We start from the raw sequence: 23,957 nt of genomic DNA, 5'->3' as shown, positions 1-23,957 counted from the left end.
TTCATGCTCTCACTCCAATTTAATGTGGCGGCCCGAGTCACATCCAGTGCTGATAACACATCTAAATTGAGCGTTTCCTTGCTTCCCATTAGCCCTCAAACTATTCTTACCATAGTGAGGACAAACCACTGTAAGGATTTACAAGGATTCTTAACTTTGTCATGTCCCTTATAATCCAAAGCATCTTTAAATGGTCAGCCAGCCAACAGCTCAGGAACTGAATAAAGTCAATAGATGCATACCAAGGCTGAGTTCAGAGCAGGAACTGGGTATGCAGAAAGGTCTGCTGCACACCTGAGAACCATGCACACTGTGGCAAGCTGCATTTAACAGTGACGGGAACACCATAAAGCATACACATGAGGAGTTCTGCCATAGTGGCTCATGTTTAAGAATTCTTTAACATGGATTCACTCAAATACTTGGCTTGTCCTCTCTCACCTCTCTTACCTAGTGCTTTCTACAATGTATTTCAGTTCCTTAATTTCAAAATATGTATAACCTGACCTGTAGTGTGCAGCTGTTATCTGTTCTATATGAACTTCTTTCTTCTGCCTGTGGTCCATCTGTTCTCTGTTTGTGATGGCCTTGATTCACTATTCTCCCCTAGGCAGGACATGAACACAACATCACACTCCCCCCACTTGTGCTTTCCAGCAACTGACATTCAGGGCCATATTGCCTCCAATACTGGAGGAGGCAACCAATAGCCTTATTCTCCATGAACTTTTCTTTTAAAGGTGAGTAGTTTAGTGGAAATCACTACATCTTGTGGGAACAATTTCCAGTTTAACTGAATTAAGTCCTTTTTTTCCCATCTGTCATAAATCTTCCAACATGCAGCTTCATTGGATGGCCCCCACTCTAGTATTGTGAGGGGATGGCGACTTCTGTCCATCCACTTTTTCCTACAACTCTGTCATGTCCAAATGTTGTAATCTTTCCTCATAGGAGAGTTGTTCCAATCCCTTGATCATTTTGGCTGCCTTAATCTGAACCTTCTCCAACTCTGCGTCTTTTTTTGAGGTATGAAGACCAGAACTGAACACAGTATTCCAAGTGTGATTTCATGACAGATTTGTATAATGGCATTATGATACTAATTGTTTTCTTTTCAATCCTTTTCCTAATTATCACTAACATGAAATTCACATTTCTATAGTTAAGTTGACATCTTCATTATCCACTACAACTCCAAGATCACTTTACTGCTCAAACCACTGCAAAGTCACATATCTGTGAAGTTAGGCTTTTTGTTCCAGTGTGCATCACTTTACATTTTCTTACATTTAATCACATCTAATGCCCATTTACTCAGTTTGGAGATTTCATTTTGGATTCCTCAAAATCCCTTTTTATTCTAACCACAAGACTAATCCTTATACAAATCACACTGATTCTTCATCAGCAAAACTTGTTCCTCAAGACTTGCTCAGTAATTTCCAGGAATAGATGTTAAACTAACCAGATTGCCATTTCTCCGATCACTCCTGGATCCTGCCTCCCTCTTTTAAAGTTGCATTGGCCTCTTTCCAGTCCTCAAGTATAGAGGCTGATCTTACAGACAAATTACACTGGGTTATATCCAATAGTGTTGATCAGCTGACAGCAAGGCTTCTGTCAGAAGAATGGAGAGAATTGTTTTTTTCACAATTCCCCTCCACATTCCCCTTAAATTTGCTCAAGCTGAGCCCTCCAGAGCAATTTTGGAGGAACTTGGGAACTGCAGGGAGGAGTGGGGTTCACTGAAAATTGTTTTTCTCCCCATTCTTCTGATAGATGTTTTGCTATCAGCTGAGCAACACAGTTGGATATCTTCTAACAAAAGTATAGATCATAAACAAGTTCATATTTGAGTTCTTTAAGAACTCTTGGGTGGATGTCATCTGTCCTTACATAGTTGCCTATCTCACTTGTCTTGACTTGTCATCGCTGAGGCTGAAATGCTTCATCAGCTGAGCCCCCCCCCCCCTAACATGCTTGGGCAGTGCCACAATCACAAGACAACTTTAATCAGAAATATACGGAATAATAAATATATGAATCAAGTACACTGACTGTTGCAATTGACCTGAAAAAGAGTTACAACAGTTGAATATTTAGTCGTGGTAACTGCAAGATTTGGGCCAAAATCTTGCCTTGAAATCTTCTAGAACATAGATGGTCATTATTGAATCAAGTAGTATTGTGAAAGCCATTAGTTAAGGATTTATGGTAAAGCTTCTAGAAAGAAGCTGGTCAAGATCTCAAGCAGGCTACTAAGATTCAACACAGTAAGCACATCTCAAAAACAGCATAATCCACACATAACATTAATATATTAGTGGGCTTGGGAAAGCCCAAGTTGCTCAGAAGTACAAAAATGCTTAGTTGATAGAAACCAAGAGGGGGACACAAAATAATCCAATGAGAACTATGCTTACTCAATGGCCAATAAATACTGACTGATAGTTGGAGGGAAGGGTAGAAAACCAGAGGAGACACGAATTGAGTTGTGTTATCATGCATTAGAGCATGGAAGAGTGATAGTAACAGTGAACAGAACTCACAAAGCTACAACATTTTGCTTCAGATCTCTTGTGTATTACAAACAAGCACTGCACCATTGACAGCTTATTTGTATTAATCATAGTCTGAATATGTGAGTGTCTATGTAGAGAATTATTACTAAGCACAATTACATAAAAGAATAAATTGAAAGTTTGTGAGAACATACAAAATAATCCTGTAGGTGCCTTTCCTTTCAGTGACTTACTATATTGTTATACACAGCAGGGGGGGGGGGGGAATCTGTACTGTGTGTAGTTGAAACTAAGTGACCTTGATCTAGCTGCTCAAGCATCAAACTACCTTTGTTGGATAGGCAAAAGTAGAATAACTTTCCAACTGCCACAGCTTGTGATGAAAATACACAATCTGCAGCTGTTAAACTACACTACCTACCAAAATCAAGTGAATGCTAAAAATGCACACACACCAGTACTTAATGTTATTTTTAAAAGCAGCTGTTATTTTGAAATGTCATTAACTCCTATAGTATTTATGCTATGCTTTAGAAAAAGCTATTTACAACTATAATTGTTGCTTTTAAAATGGAAGCAAGTGATTAAATCACACCATGTGAAACATATATAGAACACATCATCTTCTCACTGAAGTTTTTTTGAAGGCCATACTAAATAAATCTATTTAAGGCAAATATCTATCATGATCATTTTAACGAAGCTTATAAATTTCTTATACATTAATGAACTAATTTCAAGGTTCCACAATACAGGTTACAATTCTGACTACACTGGGCTTATATATATGAGCAATTCACTGGGAACATTTATGCAAGCAACCCTGGATGTAGCATGCAACCATTCATATAGTTGCAATGGCATTTGTGCCAGAGACATTTCCACTGAACGGTGTCCTCAGTAGCAATAAGAAATAATGTGTTAACAAATGGTAGACCTTACTATAGGTTACTATGTGTTATAAGACCTTTTAAAGGGGATTATTTATTACACTTTTAACAAATACTATTCTTTAGGGTTTTCACAACTTCACTCCTATCTACGTTGAGTTTTTACAATACATATTCTGAAAAATATTTTAAACAAAATCTGTAAATACTTTGTTTTGCATGCTATTCCATCTATGAAAACCCCTGATTCCACTTTATCCCCACCTCTTAAAATTCTTGTCTCACCACAATGCTGTCTACATCTTATCCACCCATGCACTTCCTTGCCAGTCCCCTCTCCAACCCCCATATGTGGTCAACTCTGGAAATTGTACATTAACATCACATTTGTTTTCCCTCTTTTAAACAAAGCACCACTCAACACAATCATTTGTAGTGGTACAGCTAGTATACGAAGCCCATGGAGGACAATTGTACTTGTACTGCTGGTCAAACAGCAAATGTATTAGCTTACCTCAAATGGCTCAGCAAGAATAATCTTCTTGCTGGAATGTTGCTTGGAGGTTACAGTAGAAAAATGAAACCATGTACTACTGTATTTGCATGTAAGCCACAATTGAGATTTCAGTAGGACAGAGTTTATTTCCATGTTAGTGAAAGATGTTTGAATAAATTGTCTAAACCAAGATGCAATACATCAATGGCAGGGTCCATCATCTGGTGATAAAATCAGCCTCATTAGGAAGTTGAAAGAGCAAGTGATGACTCAACAGCTTATTTTAACTTTGTCTAGGAACTTGGTTTAATTTTCATCTTACTTAACAATGAAATTAAATTCTACCTCTAGGTTTCCCTCCTATCCTTTTATTTTCACTCCTCAACTTCCCAACAAAGCTTTCTTCCCAACTTTGAAGCTTTAGAGGTGAGTGGAGGTCATCCAGACAAGTATGTGGTTATGTCTGCCACCTCCAAAATTGTAAGGAATGATGGAGATTAGCAGCTGCATTGCCAAAATGTCTGATGAGCCTTGGCCACACAGGGCCAAACCAACAACCCCCATACTGGTTCTTCCTGCTTTGGAACAGGAATGGAATGCACTGGGGAGGGCTGGATGCTATTTTCTGAAGGCACTCAGAGTGTTTTCAAACCAGCAGTGCCAAACCTGGTACACTTCCTACTGGTCTTTTCTTTGAAAAATGCCTGTTGGATTATTGTCCAGAGAGAAGAGGGCTGGAGCTTGATTGGGTGGTGTGTGTCTAGTAGCTAGACTTCTTTGGCTTGGTGAGCAACGCCAACCAAAAATGGTAGACCCCTGTCCTTTACACATTCCAACCATGTAGATGCTGACACTATTACAACGACCTAAACCCACTGCTCTTTATCAAGCCACATATATCTGGAGAGGTGCCTTATTTTCAGTACTGTAAGTATCAAGCTGGAAGCTTTCTGATTAGATCAATTGTGCCCCTTGTGCTAAGGCTGACAAGAGCATTCTCTTTGAATGCTTCACTACCCAGACAATCCATTGTTTCTCTGACTTGCCTTAAATACTTCCAGATCAGGCCTGATCAACAGCCAGATGTTGGTCTTATTTCCATTTGGCTGTAGTCTACCTCTAGTTGCCTCTGCTTGTCTGCTTGCAAATACTTTCTCACTTCCCTGCTTTTTCTCCTCTGAGTCTTCCAAATTTCTTGCCCACCTACCTTCCAGGCAGTTCACTGCTTGACTGCAACCCTGCTTCAGCCTCTCTAAATGGAATAAATTGACCTCCCTATGCTGTGTTCATTTGATATCTACATCTTAAAATGTTCCTAGAACCTTCTGTTCTAAAATGTTCCTAGAACCTAGAACCTCCAAAGATATCTGTTCTATTCAGTCCTCATCTTGCTAGGACTTTCCACATGCCATGCTGTTTTGCAACAAATATAAAGGGATAAATCCTAAACATACAAGCTATTTCAATGAAGTTTCTTCTAATTTCAACACAAATTGAACCCAGTACTCTATTCTGCATCTCTAATAAATGAAGGAAGACATACTGCTTATGGGTCACTGATATTTAAATACAATTAAGTATGTGGGTATTCAATTCTAATCAGAACATTCTTATTGTATCTGTATTTTTGTTCCCTATACCATAATTTCATTCTCCAGCTCTCCATTTTCTGGATGCTTTGCCACACTGGTATTTGAAAAGCTAAAAAGGCACAAAAGAAACACTAAATACTATGATCCTATGCAGCAGAAGGTATGCCCACATTGCCAGACCAACACTTCTCTCCGTAAACTGCTCCCAACTTTGCTGCTACAATGACCAGCTGGAGATACTATAGAACACTTCTCATGTTAATAAATGTTCAAAGTTACCTAACATGACTATTTATTTATTATACATGTTTTATTCATGTTGAACATCTGTCAGTTGTAGGGGTTCTTTTTCTTCTTACTACAGAATACTTATGCAGGAGTGTGTGACTATACAGAGTGGTTCACACTGTGTAGACAGTGAAGTACATGTTATGATATTCTTGTGAGGAAACTGGTAAAATGTGGGTTGAACGAGGTGGATTTGTAGCTGGCTGACTCAACCCAAAGAGTACTCATTAATGGTTCCTTGTCAACTGGGAAAAAAGTGACAAGTGGGGTGCCACACTGTTCTGTCCTGGGCCCATTATTGTTTAACGTCTTTATAAATGACTTGGATGAAGGAATTGAGGGGATGCTCATCAAATTTGCAGATGACACCAAACTGTGAGGGGTAGCTAATGCTGCAGAAGACAGAATCAGAATTCAAAATGACCATAACAGATTGGAGAACTGGACACAAGCTAACAAAATAAATTTCAATAGTGACAAATGTAAGGTCCTACACTTAGGCAGGAAGAACCAGATGCACAAGCTTAACTTGAGTCAACAGTGTGATGCAGCAGCAAAAAAACTAACACTATACTAGGCTGCAGCAACAGAAGTACAGTGTCCAGATTAAAGGAAGCAATAGTACCACTCTATTATGCCTTGGTCAGGCCACACTTGGAATACTGTGTCCAATTCTGGGCACCACAATTTAAGAAGGATGTTGACAAGCTGGAATGTGTGTAGAGGAGGGCAACCAAGATGATCAAGGGTCTGGAAATGAAGCCTTACAAGGAGTGCTTGAAGGGGCTGGATATGTTTAGCCTGGAAAAGAGGAGACTAAGAGGAGATATGATAGCCATCTTCAAATAACTAAAGAGCAGTCACATGTAAGAGGGAACATGCTTGTTTTCTCCTGTTCTGGAGGGTAGGACTTGAACCAATGGCTTCAAGTTACATGAAAGAAGATTCTGACTAAACATTTGGAAAAACTTTCCGACAGTAACAGCTTTTCAACAGTGGACCCCCACAAGAGGTGGTGGACTTTCCTTCATTGGAAGTTTTAAAGCAGAGGTTGGATGGCTATACGTCATGGATGCTTTAGCTGAGATTCCTGCATTGCAGGGGTTGGACAAGATGACCCTTGGGTCCCTTCCACCTCTATGATTATAATTCTCACCCAATTAAAGAAAGTCAAATAACTACAAGAGTTTGGAAGAACAATCCTACCCCCCCCCATTCACTGACTGGAGGAGGCGCTGGTGAAGAGCTGCACTGGTAGATAGGCACATCTGCTGCACAGCCCCCTGCTGCACACTGGCAGATACTTCTATGAGCATAGTTCTACTGCTGGCAGTAGGCAATGGTAGGCCCTGAGATGGTTCATTCCAGGCGTGGGGTAGAGGCAGTCTTCAATCTGAAACCTTCATTCCTTGAAGAAGCTTCAGGATCATAATCATCAACAATGCCAGTATGGAACTGGCATAATTAATTATCCTGCATTGGTTTTTTATTTTTTGGAGAGGGGCATTTTATTAAAAGGAGATCCACCAAGGACAGACAGAAAAACTTGTCCCCCTCCATCCCTGTCCAGCACAACCTTGGAAACACTTCTTCCTCTACTGTTATTAGAAGTATTTACACAGGAGCAAATAAACATCTACTCAATTAGTTGGGGGGGGGACTTTTTACTTCATCAGTAAGTTTTAAAATCAATTCTTCCACAACTTTTTGTAAATGCTGCGTTTATTTAATTTAGTCCTGTCAATGTACATGAGGCAGACATTTCAAAACTCTGATTAAACAAGTGTTTCTCACACATCAAAATAGCTTGACAAAATATTCTAACTAATATAAATTCAAAGAAATCTGAAAAGATAGGAGTTTGCAAGATTGAAATTATGTTAATGAAGTACAAAAGTACAGGTAGGCAACTTTTATTCCAGAAATTTATTCCGTTGCAAATTAACAGATGATGTCAAATATTCTGAGTGTCTTCTATAAAAGCCAAATGAGCTGATTACTTACAAGACACCTGCCAATCAACCTTGACAAATCCAGAAACATGGACCTGGATACACAAACCTAACTAAAGTGCATGAATAAGAGCACAGAAAATGTAAGTAGCTTTTACAAACAGAATGTAAACAATTTGACTTATTGTAGTCATGTTATAAAGCATACCAAGTGAGTAGATTATACTCTAATCCTCTGTCAGGTCTAGGGATAGCCATGACACTGAAGTACATTTTAAAATGAGGCGAAATCATACATATAAAGTAACATCCATCAAGACAATTTCAGTTCTAACATTCAATGACGGAATTTCCAATGTGAGAAACAACAAGCAGAAGCGGCCAATTATCTCACTCTACTTCTTGTAGCATCAACCTACAAGAAAAGCCTACTACTGGGTAACAGACAACATTAGTCACAGCCTGCATAAACAAACCAACCAAACAAACAAACAAACAAATATTTACTCCAGTCTTGAAACTTATGCAACTCAAACCTGTGGATGCTTAGAAGTAACTCCCACTAAGGGCAGTTGGACTTTCTCCCTAAGAAGCATGCCTAGGGTTAGGACAGAGCAATTAAAACTGGAGCTGGGATGGCACTGACCAGTCAATTGACCACTACAACTGCAGCCCTATAGCTCCCTGACAGCCAGAGTAGAAGACATGAGGCAATAATCCTCTGCTTTTAGCTGTGCCAACTCCAAGCTGACACAGCAGAGGAGCCCATATTAGGCCCCTTGTCAGGAAATGGGGCAGTTTTGAATACACTGAATTGGACACTTCACAACTTTAATACCTCATTTGGGGGCTTTATTGTGGCTGCCAGGGGCAGGAACATTGCGCTTGGTCAGAGTGTACAATGGGGGCCTCCACAGTGGCAAAGCTTACCCCATAGCAGAGCCGAGAAAACTTATGCCTTATTCTAACCCCTTCCTCTTGAAGACAGGAGTGCCAGGCATGCTCTGGTCCATGGGGTCACGAAGAGTCGGACACGACTAAACGACTAAACAACAACAACAACAAACCCCTTCCAGTATCAAATATTGGGATTTAAGATTCTTCACTAGGCCTACAGAGGAACTCCCAAGAATGCTTATTAGGAAATTCTATTGAAATCGACAAGACTTCCTTCCAAGTGAATATTCAGAATCATAATATTGGAAGTAATGTATGATGAAGTGTGCCTAAGCCATGCGTCTCTCCTGAGGGTGAGGCGGCGGGTGGACTGCCTGCAAGCTCTGCACTGCTTTTTTGAGCAGCGCAGGGCTTGCGTCTGCCCACCACCTCAGCCACCTTATAGCTGAGGGGGAGGCTGCGGAGAGGCTCCACGCAGCACGCCCTGCCTTGGCTCGCTCCGCCCCCATGGGCTGTTCACTTCGCCCCCAGCTGCAGGGCGCGTGCGCCGCACCAGGCACCCAAATGGCTAGCTACACTGCTACTTAGACCATCTATACAATTTTTTTCAAAACTGTAGAAATACGTATATTATCTCATTAAGTTCAAAGCAGTAAGAGACAGCTACTACAGCAAACACAAGTCAATGGTTAAGATTTTGCTGGGATCCATTTTAATTTATATGAACACTCAGAGCCAAACTGTGTTTTTAATGTCCTTAAAGTTGCACTATTGAAATAATTTCATCTGTCATTATTTCTTAGGTAGCAAGCAGTTTTTTCATTGGGGTCCTGCATTTCATGTTTTCCATCAACAATAGTTCAGAAAACAGCACAGATAAATGATAACCATAATGAGCCCAATAGCCTTCCTAAATCCAAATTCAGCAGCTCTACATTTCAATCCTCTGTATTGATATGAAGTCTAAGGGTGCTGATATTCGGGGGGACGGGACATTTTTACTCTTCAGAGCATGACCCAAGTAGAAGACAGGCCACAACAACAGAGCAGTCTCTATTTCATACTGTGCTCCTATGAATGGAGAGAAGCGTATCTATGCTACTTGCACAGTCACCTAGTTCATAGGAAGAAAAACATCATGCACTAATAAAGAATTGTTCTATGGCCACATTTTGTACAAACAAAATACAAGTGTATTAGCTACACAGAAGCTAATGAAACGTGACTTGGAGTAGCATCATTTTGGCCAAAATTAACAACAAAAACACAAAACTAGAGAAAATATTGATTTGTTTATATTAAATCAGTTAAAGAGGTTATACCAGTTTCAAAGAGAATGTAAAGCAATGCAATTTATCAATATATGCATCAATTATAAAGCAGCCCTTTTCATGGAAAAAATATGTTCAAAGCTTTTTCTGAGAATCGTTTACCACAGAATTATAGAAATTGCAAACTGTACATATAGCACTTCTGTAAAGAAGAATGTCAAAACAAAACTGCCAAGAATGGAACTGCTTAAATTTGGTTCTACTGTAGTTCCATTTACTATAAAACAGATCAGGACACTAGCATTTTATAAGCAGCAAGTGCTAGGATATAACCTAGCAAAGTCAGAAGCCAGCTCTGAACTGTACTGTACTTTCTGGACGATGCAAGAAAGCCATCTAGTGTTAACATTTTGGAATGAAAATTGAACACAAAAATAAGGTAAAAGAATTCACAGCAGTCTTTTCGTTAGCAAGAATCTTTACTACAAAAATATAGATATCTGTTTTCAAACAATGTTTTGCCGAAAACCAACCCTATAAAAATAGGATAACCATGCTGCAAGTATTCAAAGGTATCCTCTAACATACATTAAAAATGTAGCTTACAAACTCACTTTATATGTTAATAGGTGCATTAGATAATTATCAGCTTCAGAGTAGTCTACTGTCAAAATGAAGCAGTGAGCTAGCTACCCATAACAGTGGGAAGCCCTGCAAATGTTGTTAAACCAAAATCCATAAAATAATGGTAAAAGTTTTCCACAAAACTACAAAGGCACTTGTGTTCCATTAAATGCAGCATAAGACAAAACATTAAAAAAGAGAAAGCTTTCTTTTAAAAAATGAATTGGTGGTCATGCTTCAGACTCGAAGAAAAACAAGGGGGTAGCGGGGGGGGGGGGGAGAAAACACACAGGACATCGTTTGCCATTTGCTATAAAATCAAACTGCTGAAAAATCATTTAGCTGGACCAGACAATAACCGTATTCTAGCACCTACGATTGATGTACATACATTTGTTTTTCAAAACCAAAGGGAAGAGAAGATTGCCCCATTACCTCCCATTTGGGGGAAGGGGAGCGTTATAAAAACATCCCAGCAATTAGCACACAGCATTCCTTAAAAAGTTAAACTAAACTTGAGGTGCCGGTTTTAGATAACTGTCCAGCGAAATGACGTCGGCAGCCCAACAGATACCACCGTTGTGCAAACCCATGCCCTAGTCCAAGCAGAACCATTTGTTTTGCAAAACTTATAAATAAATACAGTAGATGAAATCAAGCGATGTATGGCAATGCTACAGCAGGCACAAAAGCTGTGCGCCAGAGAGGAGAACTCTGTGCTGGGCGGGCGGGGGGGGGGAGGCGAATTCCGACCCCAAGCCCCTCTCCCCCCCCCCCGTGCTATTTTCCCACCCACGGGAGTGGGGGTGGCTAAGCAGAGATCCCTGAGGGAGGGAGGAAAAGGCAACTCCCTCCTGCCTTCGCCTCCTCACCTATTCCCAGGCCAGAATAACCTCCTCCAACTTTCCATCTTGACTGCCTGTCTGTCTCTCTCTCTCGGAGGGGAGGGGAGAGGAAGAAAGTAACGTGAGGAACCTTTGCACCATCTGCAGCAAGTGCATGAAGAAAGTGTCGCTTCCCCAACCCCCCACCAAAACCACACACGCGCACACGCGCGCACACACACACACACACACACAAAGAGAGAGCGAGAGTTCCTGGTGCTGTGGAGAACTAATCCCCAAAAGCCCTCCATTAATTCCTCCCTCTTTCTCTTCCACCATGGGGCGGAGGGGGAGGGGATGGCACCGACCTGCCCCTCCTCGGAAGACCCGCTTTCCCCTCAGCGGGACTGAAGGAGCCGCTTCTGCCCCTCAGTCTCGAACCCAGCCGGCTCGGCTCTCCTTCCAGACTCCCTCACCACTTTCTGAGGAGAACCGACGCGAGAGAGACCCGGCGGCAGCGGCGGCGGCTCCCTTACCTCCTTTCCACACCCCAGCAGCGAAGCCGGGCTGCTCCCAGGCGAAGGAGCTCCGTCCGGTTACCTTCCTCTCCCCCCTCGAAACCAACTGGCGGACTGACTGACTGACTGGCGGAGCGTCTCTCCCTCAAAGGGCGGCGGGGAGGGGAAGGAGGGGGGGCGACCCGAGCGAGCGCCGCGCGCGCCGCCCGTCCGCTTTAGCCGGCGCAGCTGCCCGCGCGAGGCAAGCTCCGGCTCGGTCCGTCTCAGCCGCCGGATAGGCTGGGGAGGAAAGGAGCTCAGCTTCGCGGCGAGGCGCGGCTACGCCTCCCTGGCTCCTCATTGGCTGAGGCCGCCCCTCGGAGGGCGCCCTGACGCCCCATTGGACAGGGAGGATGCCTCTTGTGGGGGTGGGGACGCCCCGCCTACGTATTAGCAGGCGATCCCACCTTCTGCTGTTCCCCCCTCTCTCTCCCTCTCTCCCTCTCTCTCGGTAATTGTCTTCCTTGCCTTATAGAGCCCGCTGAGATCCGCAGCCGCCGCTCTTTCCTTTCCTTTTTTCCCCCTGTTTCCCAGGCGGCGCGCGGGGCGGGTTCCTAAAGTTCTGCCTCTTAGGACAGCTCCGCTGGGGAAAGTCTCTAAGCTGGGGGAGGAGGCCGGCGTGAAGCCCGGAGCGAAGCAGCTCACCGCCAGAGAGAGAGACTGTAACCAGCCTTGCGCTCTGCGTCTCGGATCCCGGTGGGATTCCTCATAGCGCGGCTCTGGGCGGCCAAAGGGGTTTTTAAAATGCGAATATGAAACCTACGTTGGCCAGGACGCCGATTTGCACCGCAAACTCGTGGACGGCGATCGGACCTTGACCCGAGTCGCTGTTTAAGCGGGGGGGGGGGGTGTGTGAAAAGAATAGCGGCCACCGGTAAACTTTAATAAACGTGCCTGCCTCTAAAACTCCGGTGGGGACTCCGTATCCCCTACAGGGCGCATAGGGCAGCCCTTTGCAGAGAGAGCGGGGGGAGCATCCTCGAAGCATTCAATGGCATCTCGGTTTCAAGACCCTGGACAACTCCATCGTTGTAAGGCGTTGCCATTTCGTGCTCTCTTTCTGGGGCAGGTGGTGTCTTCGCAGCGAAATCAGAATCACAGAATTGTAAGGGACCGTGAGGGTCAGGTGTGCCAACTTGAATAAAATAGGGGGAAGGGAGGTAAGCCCCGCCCCGAATAATCGATCACATGGCACTGTGCACATTTATATGGCAATGCCCTTCAAATTGGAGGGGCAGCCTCCTCAAATATTTTATTGGGGGGCCAATCCCCCTTAGCTCCTAGGAGCTGGCTCCTATGGTACAGGAATCTTTTGCCCAACCCTGAGATTAAGAGTCTCGTGTTCAGCTCACTGAGCTATCGCAGCTGAGTGCCAAAACGCACAAACTACCTCAAAGTCTATTTAAAAACGTAATGTACACATCTGTGGTAGCCACTGTAAAACAGTGGAAATGAAAAAACGAGAGACAGACAGCATGTAGGGACAGCTCTTTAGAAGCAGGAAGTAAAATTGCACCATGAGTTTTTACTTGAGAAGACAAAATAAATTACATATCTCTCAAACGTATGATGATAAAAGCTACTCTTACAGTAAGTTCTGTTCTGAAAACCTTATGCTTACAAATTTGCTGTTGTTGGGTATGTAAAGCAACCTGCCCATCTCTCTAATGAGAAGCATTTTGCTGACTTCTTACATTATTTCTTATTAAAACATCCACCATAAGAAAAATCTGATTTGACCAGGTCTGGGTACTGATACTTGATAGGAATGCATGGAATGCAGAGAGTTGTGCAGCTCATTCTGAAGGAATTATGTACCAGGTACCCAGATACAGGAAGGTCATCCTGGGAAGAAAGAAGTCGTCAACACAGTGGCGTAGCGTGGGGGTGCAGGGGGGGCCGGCCGCACCGGGCGCAACATCTGGGGGGTGGGCACGCTCGCACTCGCAGCTCTCTGCCCCTACCTGGCTCACTCACACTCTCTCACTGCAGTGCTCGCTGTGCGAATCCGATCCGAGCCGCTGGGTCGCCGCCCACTGTGGAGGGGAGGGTGCCAGGCGTGCGGTGCGGTGCGGAGAGAGAGCGAGGGACTATCTGGGGGAGGGACAGTGCAGCGGGGGGGGGGGCGCAAATTACTTGCCTTGCCCCGGGTGCTGACAACCCACGCTATGCCACTGCGTCAACATTGATTCTGACAGTGCAGTTGTACTCAGAAATAAGTCTGAGTTTCATGGGGCTTACTCCCAAGTAAGTGTGTGCAGGATTGCAGCCCAAAGCACAGTTCCCTTGTTGCACTTTGCCTTGAGGACAGGCACAGGGTTTTCAGTAAAGTGCAGTTGTACTATAGCCCTATTATTCCCTCTAAAATTTAGAATAGTGCATTAAAGTTTTGGAAACAATAATTTAAGACTTAATGCAGTTTCCAGAAGAAATGCACTTTCATCTTTTTATATATATGAAAAATATTAGCCCCATAAATTCAAACAGGTGTACTCCAGGGGAAAGACGTTATGACTTCAGTATGCTCTGAAAAGATATTTAATTTATTCTTTTGGGGTGTTTCCCATTAGAAGGTGTTATTTTCTTGGCTTCATTTCTTCAGCCCCCTTGGATAAAAAGAATTTGAGAAGAGAAGAAGAGTTTGGATTTGATATCCCACTTTATCACTACCCTAAGGAGTCTTAAAGTGGCTAACATTCTCCTTTCCCTTCCTCCCCCACCAAAAACACTCTGTGAGGTGAGTGAGGCTGAGAGACTTCAGAGAAGTCTGACTAGCCCAAGTTCACCCAGAGCTGCATGTGGAAGAGCGGAGACGCAAACCCGGTTCCTCAGATTATGAGTCTACTGCTCTTAACCACTACACCACACTGGCTCTTAGTGAAGGCCCGCCTCACAGGAATACATGGTCTTGATCTTCCTAAAGTTGACTCAGAATTCATCCACTAGGTGAAATCATGCCTAGAGATGGGCAGTTGCAAGAGTCCAGGCAGTATAGTAGGCAAGATATCATTTAATAAAAGTGCTACTGCCGCCAACTCTTTTAATCATAACTGTGACATGACAGTAATGAACTCAGGGATAAAGTAGGTACTACAATGCCCAGGGTTTTTGCAATAGAAAAGCAGCCCCTAGATATCCTGCCTTGTAGTGCTCTCTGATTTTATTAATTTTATTTTAAGTTTATGGATATTGTTCATGTATTTTGTTGTGGAAATCATCTGAAGTGGCTTTTTTGTACCTATTGTGTATGTAAGCCACTTTGAGATCTTTGAGATACTAAAGTGATCTATGATGTATTTTTTTTTATAAAAAGGCTGCAATTTTGAGCAAAAGAATGGTAGAGGGAATGGGTGCTTAACCCCTCCCCATGATGATTTTTAGTTTAAAATCACACACACAAATACCCTTTTTCACAAATACACATGTGGAAGCAGAGGGAGAGAAGCTGGGAGGGGGGAAAAATACTTGGCAGGGAAAAGGTTACACATAGGCAGAGTGCTCCTCTGCTCAAAAACACAATCTCCTGAGGCTGTTTTCATTACAAAAGTCATCAGGCCTTCATTACATACATTTTCGTGTAGTGCATAGTCTGCCCCTCAAAGTTTCAATTGCTCACTAGGAAGGTATGGGGATTAACCATTCAGTAACCCTAGTTTTCACATGGCTTGGAAACAAGCAACAGACTGACATTTACAAGAATTCCCTTGTCTTGTAAATTTCAGTTTTACTGCTAACCTTATTGAAACAGAGCAGGCAGACACAATGAAAATGCCACATGCTCAAGGTTGCTCTAAAATACTCAACCAATCAAGTTTACATTTTAACCTTAATATATCTGCTGTTGGGTTGCTGTTGTTGTTTTTACCCCAGCTGCTAATGTTCATGTTTTTGTGTTGCATTAGGTTTTAATTAATTTGTTGCCTATATTACTGAAGACAGTCCTGGCATCTGCTTTGATGAAGAGTGGCCTAGAAATGTTTTAAATAAGTAAAACATCACACACAACCTGACTGCATTCCTCAACTGTTTAATCAAATCCATTAATTTTTTCCCAGGCAATCTTTGTTTCAAATTGTATACAACATTGCCCAGTGTAATAGATAGTTGCCTCTCTCTCTCTCTCTCTCTCTCTCTCTCTCTCTCTCTCCATATATAAAAAAGAATCCTGTGTTTATTTATTGATTTTTACAAATGTAATTATAAATGAGTATTTTAATTGATTATATGAAGGTGGCATTCTGTTGAGTCATTAGGTAGCTACTCCCCAGCGAGTGTTATCTGAAAGTGCACTCTTTTATAAACTCAGGGTAGACTCATATATCCATCTATGATACAAAGGTTTGTGGAGAATTTGTACATGGTGCATATATTGTCAAAATATATACACTGCACATATACGCACAATGTTAATTTGCTATGGCACTGAATGGCTGGTTTTAGTAGTGCCACATAGAGACTACAGTATTAAACAGTATATGAATAGTTTTTTAAAAAAACAAACAAAAACCCAGACAAGTAATAGTGTGGTGTTGACTAGCACATTATCAACATTGATCAGCTCACGCTCGTTTTTGCATTGTGTGGGCCACACATAGTTTTAGTGTATCTGAATTGTTTTAGTAAATATTTTGAGAGCTGCATTGAAAGCACAACTGCAGTATAAAGGTGAAACACCTGCTTTTAAAACAAAAGGAAACAAGATTTGATAGTCATCTTCAAACATCACAAGGGCCATCACAAGCTTGTTTTCTCCTGCTCCGGAGGGCTGGACCTGAACCAATGGATTCAAGTTACAAGAAAGGAGATTACAATTAAACATCAGGACTCCCTTGGAAGGTAGTGGACTCTCCATTGAAGGTTTTTAAGCTGCCGTGCATGCCTTAGTTGAGATTCCTGCATTGCAAGGGGCTGGACCTCAGGGTCCCTTCAAACCCTACAATACTATGTTTCTAAGTGGGACCTGCACTTGTTGCAGTCTGGGATGCTCCCATTGAGTGCTCCAGCCAGCCAGTGAGTCGTGGCCTCTTCGAGGACATTCTGTTACTCACCCTGCCATCCTGGGCTTCTTTGGGAGGAAGAGCATGATATAAATTATGCAAACAAACAAATACCCATTTTTTACCAGCATCGCTTCAATAGACACTCAGTATTCAATGCCCACTCAGCACGCTCTACTCTCATTAGACTGGGAGGGGGTCTTCTTCCTCCATAGGGCCTTTCTAATGTACTTTTCTGCTTCTGCAAACCTTGAGGTTCCCCCAAATCCGTTGGCACCTACCTCTTGTGCATAGATGGTTTTTGGCTATGTAAGAATTAGCAACTGAAGAACTAAATCGTTACCCGTGTACTATATAAACTACCTTTTGCTTGGTAGATGGATGTAAATTCTCCTTAAAGGCAGGTAGGTGGAATCTATATTACTTCCGCCTTTTAAAGACTGTTCATGCCGAACAATTGAAGGTACACCTATATTTCTTCTTGTCGTGCTATCTCCGGTACCCAGAGTCCCGCATTACGCCTACAAAGCATTCTGGCTGTGTTTGAAGCCTTTTCTTCATAGCTTGTCACTGTTGTTCCTAGAAATAACTGACAAGTGTATTAAGGGAACGAGCAAAAAATGCTATTCCCCGGATAATCCCTCTGCTTACAGTAGTTTGAAACAAAATTGAGGACACAAATGATTTTATTTCACATGTATTTAAAACTTTCTGATTCTTTCATTAGCATATTTTCTCCAGAACCATCAAGGCCCCAATCTCTGTAAAATCATTATACAAGAATTTGCATTACAGGCAATTTCATTGTGCAGTTTACATAATGTACATTGTCTTAAGAAATAACCTGCTATGGTTCTCCACCACTAGGTGTCCTCTGTTAATACTTGCTGCTGTGGTTATTTCTGGACATGAAATCTCTGGTCCTTTTTAAAAATATGAACATTTACAGGTCGCCCTTCCTAACCATTGATTTTTCTCTCTTACCTATCACATTTCAGTAATGCTGAAATATTTATTGCATTATTGGCTACTATTACATGTGAGCTCATTTTGATGGGACCCCCCTGCTGTGCTAAATGCTGTGCGGAATTCTTGACCTTTTGCAAGCAATTCTTGGACTGAAACCAACCTGTATTATTAAGAGATCAGGAGTGTTTCAGATCCAGGGTCTGTTTGCTGCAGATTTATACTTCAGCAACCTTGCCTGGAAATACTATTCCCTAAGACCAGTGCTTCCCCCCCCCTAAAAAAAAGTATATTTGGGGGTACTATAATTTTGACTCAAGAAAATCACCATTTTATAGTTCAAATCAGGGAAAATAAGTACAGTAAATGGACGAAAGTACAAAGATTCTCAAAATGTTTAGGGGTCCCCCCAGAAAAAAGCACTGCCTAAGACCATGGAAATGCCAACTATATTAATTTGAAACAGTGCATATTGCATCCCTTATAGACATGCTAGCACATCCCCCTAAAATTTCCTTTCTCTGCCCTTTCTCTGTAGGCCTGGCTTTCACTTGTATAGCTAACAGTGCAATGCTACATTTGTCTACTTGATGTGAATCCCCTTAAATTAAAAGGGGCTTACTCCCAGGTAAGTGAGCACAGGGCTTCAGCCCTAGACAAATAATCTTATACGTACACACTTGCACTTCCAGGCTTTCATATAATTCCAGTGGACTTTTGTTACCTCCTGACAGGTCCTTCGCCTAGTTCCTTTCCTGTTAATATTTAGATTCTGATGTTGGCTCGTGCGCTAATCTCCGTGGGTGATCCTTCAACCAAACCAAATGCCATTTTCTTCCCAGTTCATAACTACACAGGAGCAGAGGAAGGAGGGATGGGCTGTTCTTCCACCCTGCACCCACCTGCTGACATAGCTGTTGCTTGTGTGCTATCTGTTACAGTGTCAACAGTAGCTGGGAATCCTCTGTCCATCTTCTTTTCTCCCCTTCCTTCTCCTCTTCCTTCCCCCACCCTCCTTAGTACCTATTCCTGGTGCCGGAGAGAAAGTGAGGAAAAGAAGGTTCATTCTTCATCTCTGCCGCCACCACCACCGTCAGACCTGCTGCAACCACAGTCCAGGAAATGCTGGATGAATGGGGTGGGGGGAGTAGGAGATTGGGGTCAGGACAGCAATTTTGAGTACCTTTGGAGCATTGTGGGGGGGGTGTGTGTGTGATAACTTTAATCTACAGACACTTAGTGGAGAGATGGTATACAGGGAAGGAAGAGGGCTGCTTTAAAAATCCACAGAAAACCACATGCATTTAAATTGCATTAAAAAATCCTCAATTTTATCTGTATGTAATAAAGGTCTTCACCTGAACACATAAAACTGAGTTTGCCACAGTGGCTTACCTCATGACGTAGACTTTACTGTGCATTCCATGAAACCCATTTCCAGAGCCCATGAAATGGGGAAAGCACTGCTTGTTTTAATTAGCAATATCCTTCAAATAAGCGTGCCTTTATATTAATTGCAGAAGCAAAGTTTCATCTAATTTTCCCCAGTTGACTAACCCCTGCCTCCCTTGTTTGTGGTTTACCAGCAGGAAACCACTAGAGGGGACTTATCAATATAAGATTAGAGAACATACAACGATAATCTGTACACTTGCCATGCTGACATTTTCCAGCCTTTCAGATTTGCTAAAATGAGCTGCGCAGCCACACTAACTTAATTATGCTGGGGAAGGAAATCGTTTTAAAGTTCAGCTGTCACCCCCTCCTGATCCAGATGTGGTATCTGAGATCTCCGAACACTGTAACATAAATAATTGCACACCGCCGCCCATAATACGGCCTGCAGCTAATGAGCTGGATGAACCCCGATTGTAATTTCCCCACCACCTTTGAGAAAGGGGCCCAGCAGAAATGGCCTTTTCAATGAGACTGTGAGCAAGCAGAGGCCCTGCAAGCCACTGTTGGAGTATCAGAGCTTGGCAGAGCTGAGGCAGTCGATTTGCTGGCGATGGCTTGTGACTTGTTGTGAATGCCACTAGGGGCAGCAGAATGGGTGACAGAGTGATAGGACTTAAGGGACGCAATCCACTCATATATTCAGGGGTAATGCATCCTGTTTCACTACTTGAGGCCAAACGAGAAGTGCTGCCCTGCTCTGCCACCGCTGTGCTGCTCACCACAACAGTTCTCACCAAAATCTCACAAGACTTTGCACGCCAGAGCAGGTGCCGCTTCTCTGGGGTGGGGTGGGCACTCACAGGGGCTCCACCTTGGGAACCTCTGCTGCCTGAGGCAGCTGCTGCACCCCACCTTGTGTGGGTTGCGTCTGCATATTCTCTCCTGCACACACCTAATGGAAACAGAAGTGCAAGACTTGTTTTCCATACCACTTTAGTAAGCACACAGAAACGAGACTTTGGAAAATAAAACAAATTTGAAATTACATTATAAACATGGGAAGTATATTCTAGGAAGGATGAGCGGGTATGTTCCTGTCAAGTCCCAGTGTTCCCCCCACTCAAGCGAGTGCCCTTAACACCTCCTTCAGTGCCATCCCAGCCTGAGGATGTGGCTCTGCCATCATCTTCTGACTTTGGGGTTGTTCACTCTTCACATGTGCCCTGGCTCTGAGGCTCCTTTTCTTTGAGAAAGTTTATTTAGAAAGCACAAGGGAGTCGTGACAACTTAAGAAGAACGCCATGAAGTAAAGATGCCTGCCGTAGTTAGGTCAAAGGAAATAATGTGGCCTACAAGATAAATCAAGCAGCTGCGTGTTTGAGAGTATGAAGGCGTGGGGAAACTCCATGGGCTAAGGGGCCTGGTCACCATGACAACCAGGAGGTACAGGATGGCAGTAGTGCCCCATTCTCCATATACTGCTCCTATTAGAGAAGTTTCACCAGTCTCCTTGGCTCCTTCTTAAAGTGCCCTCCTCCATAGCCACTCAGGGACATGTGATGACAGAATCAGTTATGGGCCCCTTACAGTTTGCAGATATCTGTCCCAGAAGGGTGGAGCCACTGGAAAGAAAGGCCTTGTCAGCAGACAAAGCTGGTGTGTTGCTGAGACAACGTCTTCCTAAGCTCAGACAGCGGGGACTACGGTGAGCCAGGCTCTGATAAGTGCTGCCCCTTCTCCATCAAACCCCAAACCCCAGCAGGGCAGGGGAGATTCCCATGCTCCACCACCAAGCGCTGGGTTTACACAGTTCCCGAAATATTACTTAATCACACAAAAGCTGTCCTCCTCTGCCTTTCAGCTCTTTGTTGGGGAACATTCCTGGCGTGTTTTTATTTGCAAGTGAATGCCCTTGGAGCACCCATGACCTATCAAATCAAAATTCTCCACATGGCAGTGGCTATTTTCTATAGTCATTGATAATGGTGCATCACACCAGAGAGAATCAGACTTTGTAGTGTGGCCTTAGTTACTCAGAAGCCTGGATGGGTGAATCTGCCAGTGCTGGTTTCTCTCAGTTGCTCATTTTCCCAATCTTATCTTCGGTTCTCCACATTTCCACATTAGTTTTATAAAGAAGTCATGCAAATTCACCAGTATGTTCCTGCAAATTTCTCATAAAATACACATTTTTGCAAAGAATTTTGTATTTGTATTTCTTTCCTTCATATATATATATATATATATATATATATATATATATATATACATTTATATACACACTTTACACTAGTATATGCATCTTTGTACACATTATTGCATTCCAAAATTCGGACAAGTGTGCATTTCAAAAGATGGCTGTGTTTCGGTTTCATCTTATTTTGGAAATTGTGCATTGGGTAAATTTGCCTTTAAATGCAAACTGAAGTGCACTCAGATGTTACCCCTATTGAGTTCAATGGCACTTACTCTCAAGTATGTACAGGATTGCAGCTTTAGGGTAGTAATTTAAAACTCACAATCCTTGCATCCATCATGCCTCTTCCTATAACAATGAAAACTTTCAGGCTTGTTTCCTGGCCAGTTCTCACACAAGCAAAGCATATTAGAAAGCTGCCTAAAATTCCTCTGCACTTTCAACAGGATTCACATTGTGTTAAAGCACGCTAGACTGGCTGCATTTCAGCAAATGTGAAATATAATACTGCTAATCCACTGTTTGCTTTGCTGAGAATGAAGCTTAACTCTTTAAGGAGGCTTAATTTTCTCCTAAACTTCTTTTGGGGGGGTGTATGTACACACACACACACACACACACACACACAAAATATATACAAGTAGCTTGCAATGTCCTGGTATCCTCGGAAGATCTCAGCTGCAAGAATCACAATCTGTTCATGCAGTGCACAACTTGTGGCTCACTAAGCCTGTAGAATTTGTAGCCCACCAAGTTAAGCGCAAGCCACACCCCCGGACAGTGGCAAACAAAGGGTACAACAATCCTTCCCCCCCCCCCCCCCCGCCTAGAAGTGCAAAAAAGAAAGGGTGTCAAGAACTTCAGAAGCTACCGGGCATGGCATCTTGGGCTTGGGGGAGTCATCCGTCATGCAGGCCTGTTACAAACAGTGTCTCTCACATACATACTTGGAGACTGGAGACAAACCACCCACACTGATTTCTAGCCATTTGAAATCCTAGGAAGCAAGGTTCAGGAGTGCGTGCTGGAGCCAGGCCCTGTGACCAGTAGGGCTTCACAGGACTGGGGCCTTCCTAAATTTGTTCTGGAGAGGCAAGGCACAGCCACACAGGTAAGACTGCTTGGTAACTCACTGCACCTGGTGGCAAGAGCTGGGAAGGGATATAAGGCCAGCATTTCCCTTCGGCTCTTTGCCACAGCAACACATTTCCTGCCTTGCTGCGTTTGGCTTCTTGCTTCCTGACTCCCTGCTTCTTGATCCTCGGACCCTTGACTTCATGACTCCTTGCTTCCTGACACTCGGACCCCCGGCTTCTGGACTCTCGTTCCTGCTCTCACCCCACCATCTTGATCTCAGTCCTTACATCATCAGCCGGGACTTTGATCCCCTGTAGACTGGACCATGACACAAGGTGCAACAGAACGAGGTCTCATTTCTGTGTATGCAGGGGTGCACCTAGCGGCTGGCCAGACTGACCACCACCAAGGACGCAGGCCCAGGGTGTGTGTGCAAAAACCGTGCCTCTCCACTCTGGCTTTGAGTTGCTAGGAGGCCATCTGCCTGTCTCCGTGCTCCTTGGGTCACTGCTCTTCTGCTCCTTCTGGCCAACATCTTCTTGCCAAGGGCACGAGGGAGTCTGGGTACGCCTCTGTGTGACTGTGATGGAATTCAAAGTTCCTGTTTGCCTCCTTCGTTCGGCTGCATGTGACAGAACCATATGCCAGGCAAGCAATCAGCTATTCATTTGAAGGTATGAAAAATTGAGGCAGTCAGGCAGTTATAGGATTAGACCATAATCCAAAGCATGCTCAGCCAGAGGGAAAAACATACACAATCGGAAAATGCTGCACACAAAACAGACGTCCTTAACTTTAGTTTGTTCTGCTGATTTTGGTGAGTGCACACAAATGTTGAGCTGGGGGGATTTTTTTTTAGAAAAGGTTAGGAAAACCTTAGAAGTGATATCTCAGGCAACTGAATTTTCAGATGTTTCTTTTTTAAAAAAAGGTTTCACTTAATTGCGTGGCTCACAGGAGAGCTGGATGTTGCCTCTGCCAGTGCCCCCCCCCCATTCAAGTACCGTTTGTGCATGTCATGTTATCACCACCTCCTCTGTGTTTTGATCCATCCCACTGTTTCTCCTTTTGCACGTCATGCTGACCAAGGCTCCTGACTCATCCATCACATGAGACAACAGAAAGGAGACCTGGTTTTATCTTTTGTTTCATACTGTTTCCCCACTGTTCTAACAAGTACAATGACACAGACTTTATGTAATTTTTCACCCTCTGGGCAAAGACAGGCTGGGGCTGGGGGGGGGGGAGGTGAGTTAGTTCACTGCTCAGTCTCAGAAATGAGCAGGTCTCAAAACACATTGCAAATAGTCTGTTTTGTAACCTTTACAGCAGAGACACTTTGAACTGGTTCTTGAAGTTGTTGGTCCTGTTTTGTATTTATAGAAGACCCACCACACTGCTTCGAAAGT

At 43.3% G+C, this 23,957-nt stretch overlaps 1 protein-coding gene across 6 annotated transcripts in view; it reads right to left on the bottom strand.

Annotated features, from left to right (window-relative positions):
* Positions 1–12,377, bottom strand: part of SIPA1L2 (signal induced proliferation associated 1 like 2) — a 74,484-nt gene extending 62,107 nt beyond the window's left edge. For 4 of the 6 annotated variants that reach the window (XM_083433869.1, XM_083433872.1, XM_083433873.1 and 1 more), the window contains exon 1: positions 11,893–12,377. The gene's annotated coding sequence lies outside the window, so the exon portion shown is untranslated. Of the gene's footprint in view, positions 1–11,724; positions 11,746–11,892 lie in introns of those variants that run through there. The other 2 variants (XM_083433870.1, XM_083433871.1) reach the window with 2 other exon arrangements.
* Between the last annotated feature and the right edge of the window lie 11,580 nt (positions 12,378–23,957).

This window comes from Podarcis tiliguerta (assembly GCF_965153285.1).
Source record: "Podarcis tiliguerta genome assembly, chromosome: 3".
NCBI classification, from domain to species: domain Eukaryota; kingdom Metazoa; phylum Chordata; class Lepidosauria; order Squamata; family Lacertidae; genus Podarcis; species Podarcis tiliguerta.
This window is presented reverse-complemented; position numbering and strand designations above follow the sequence as displayed.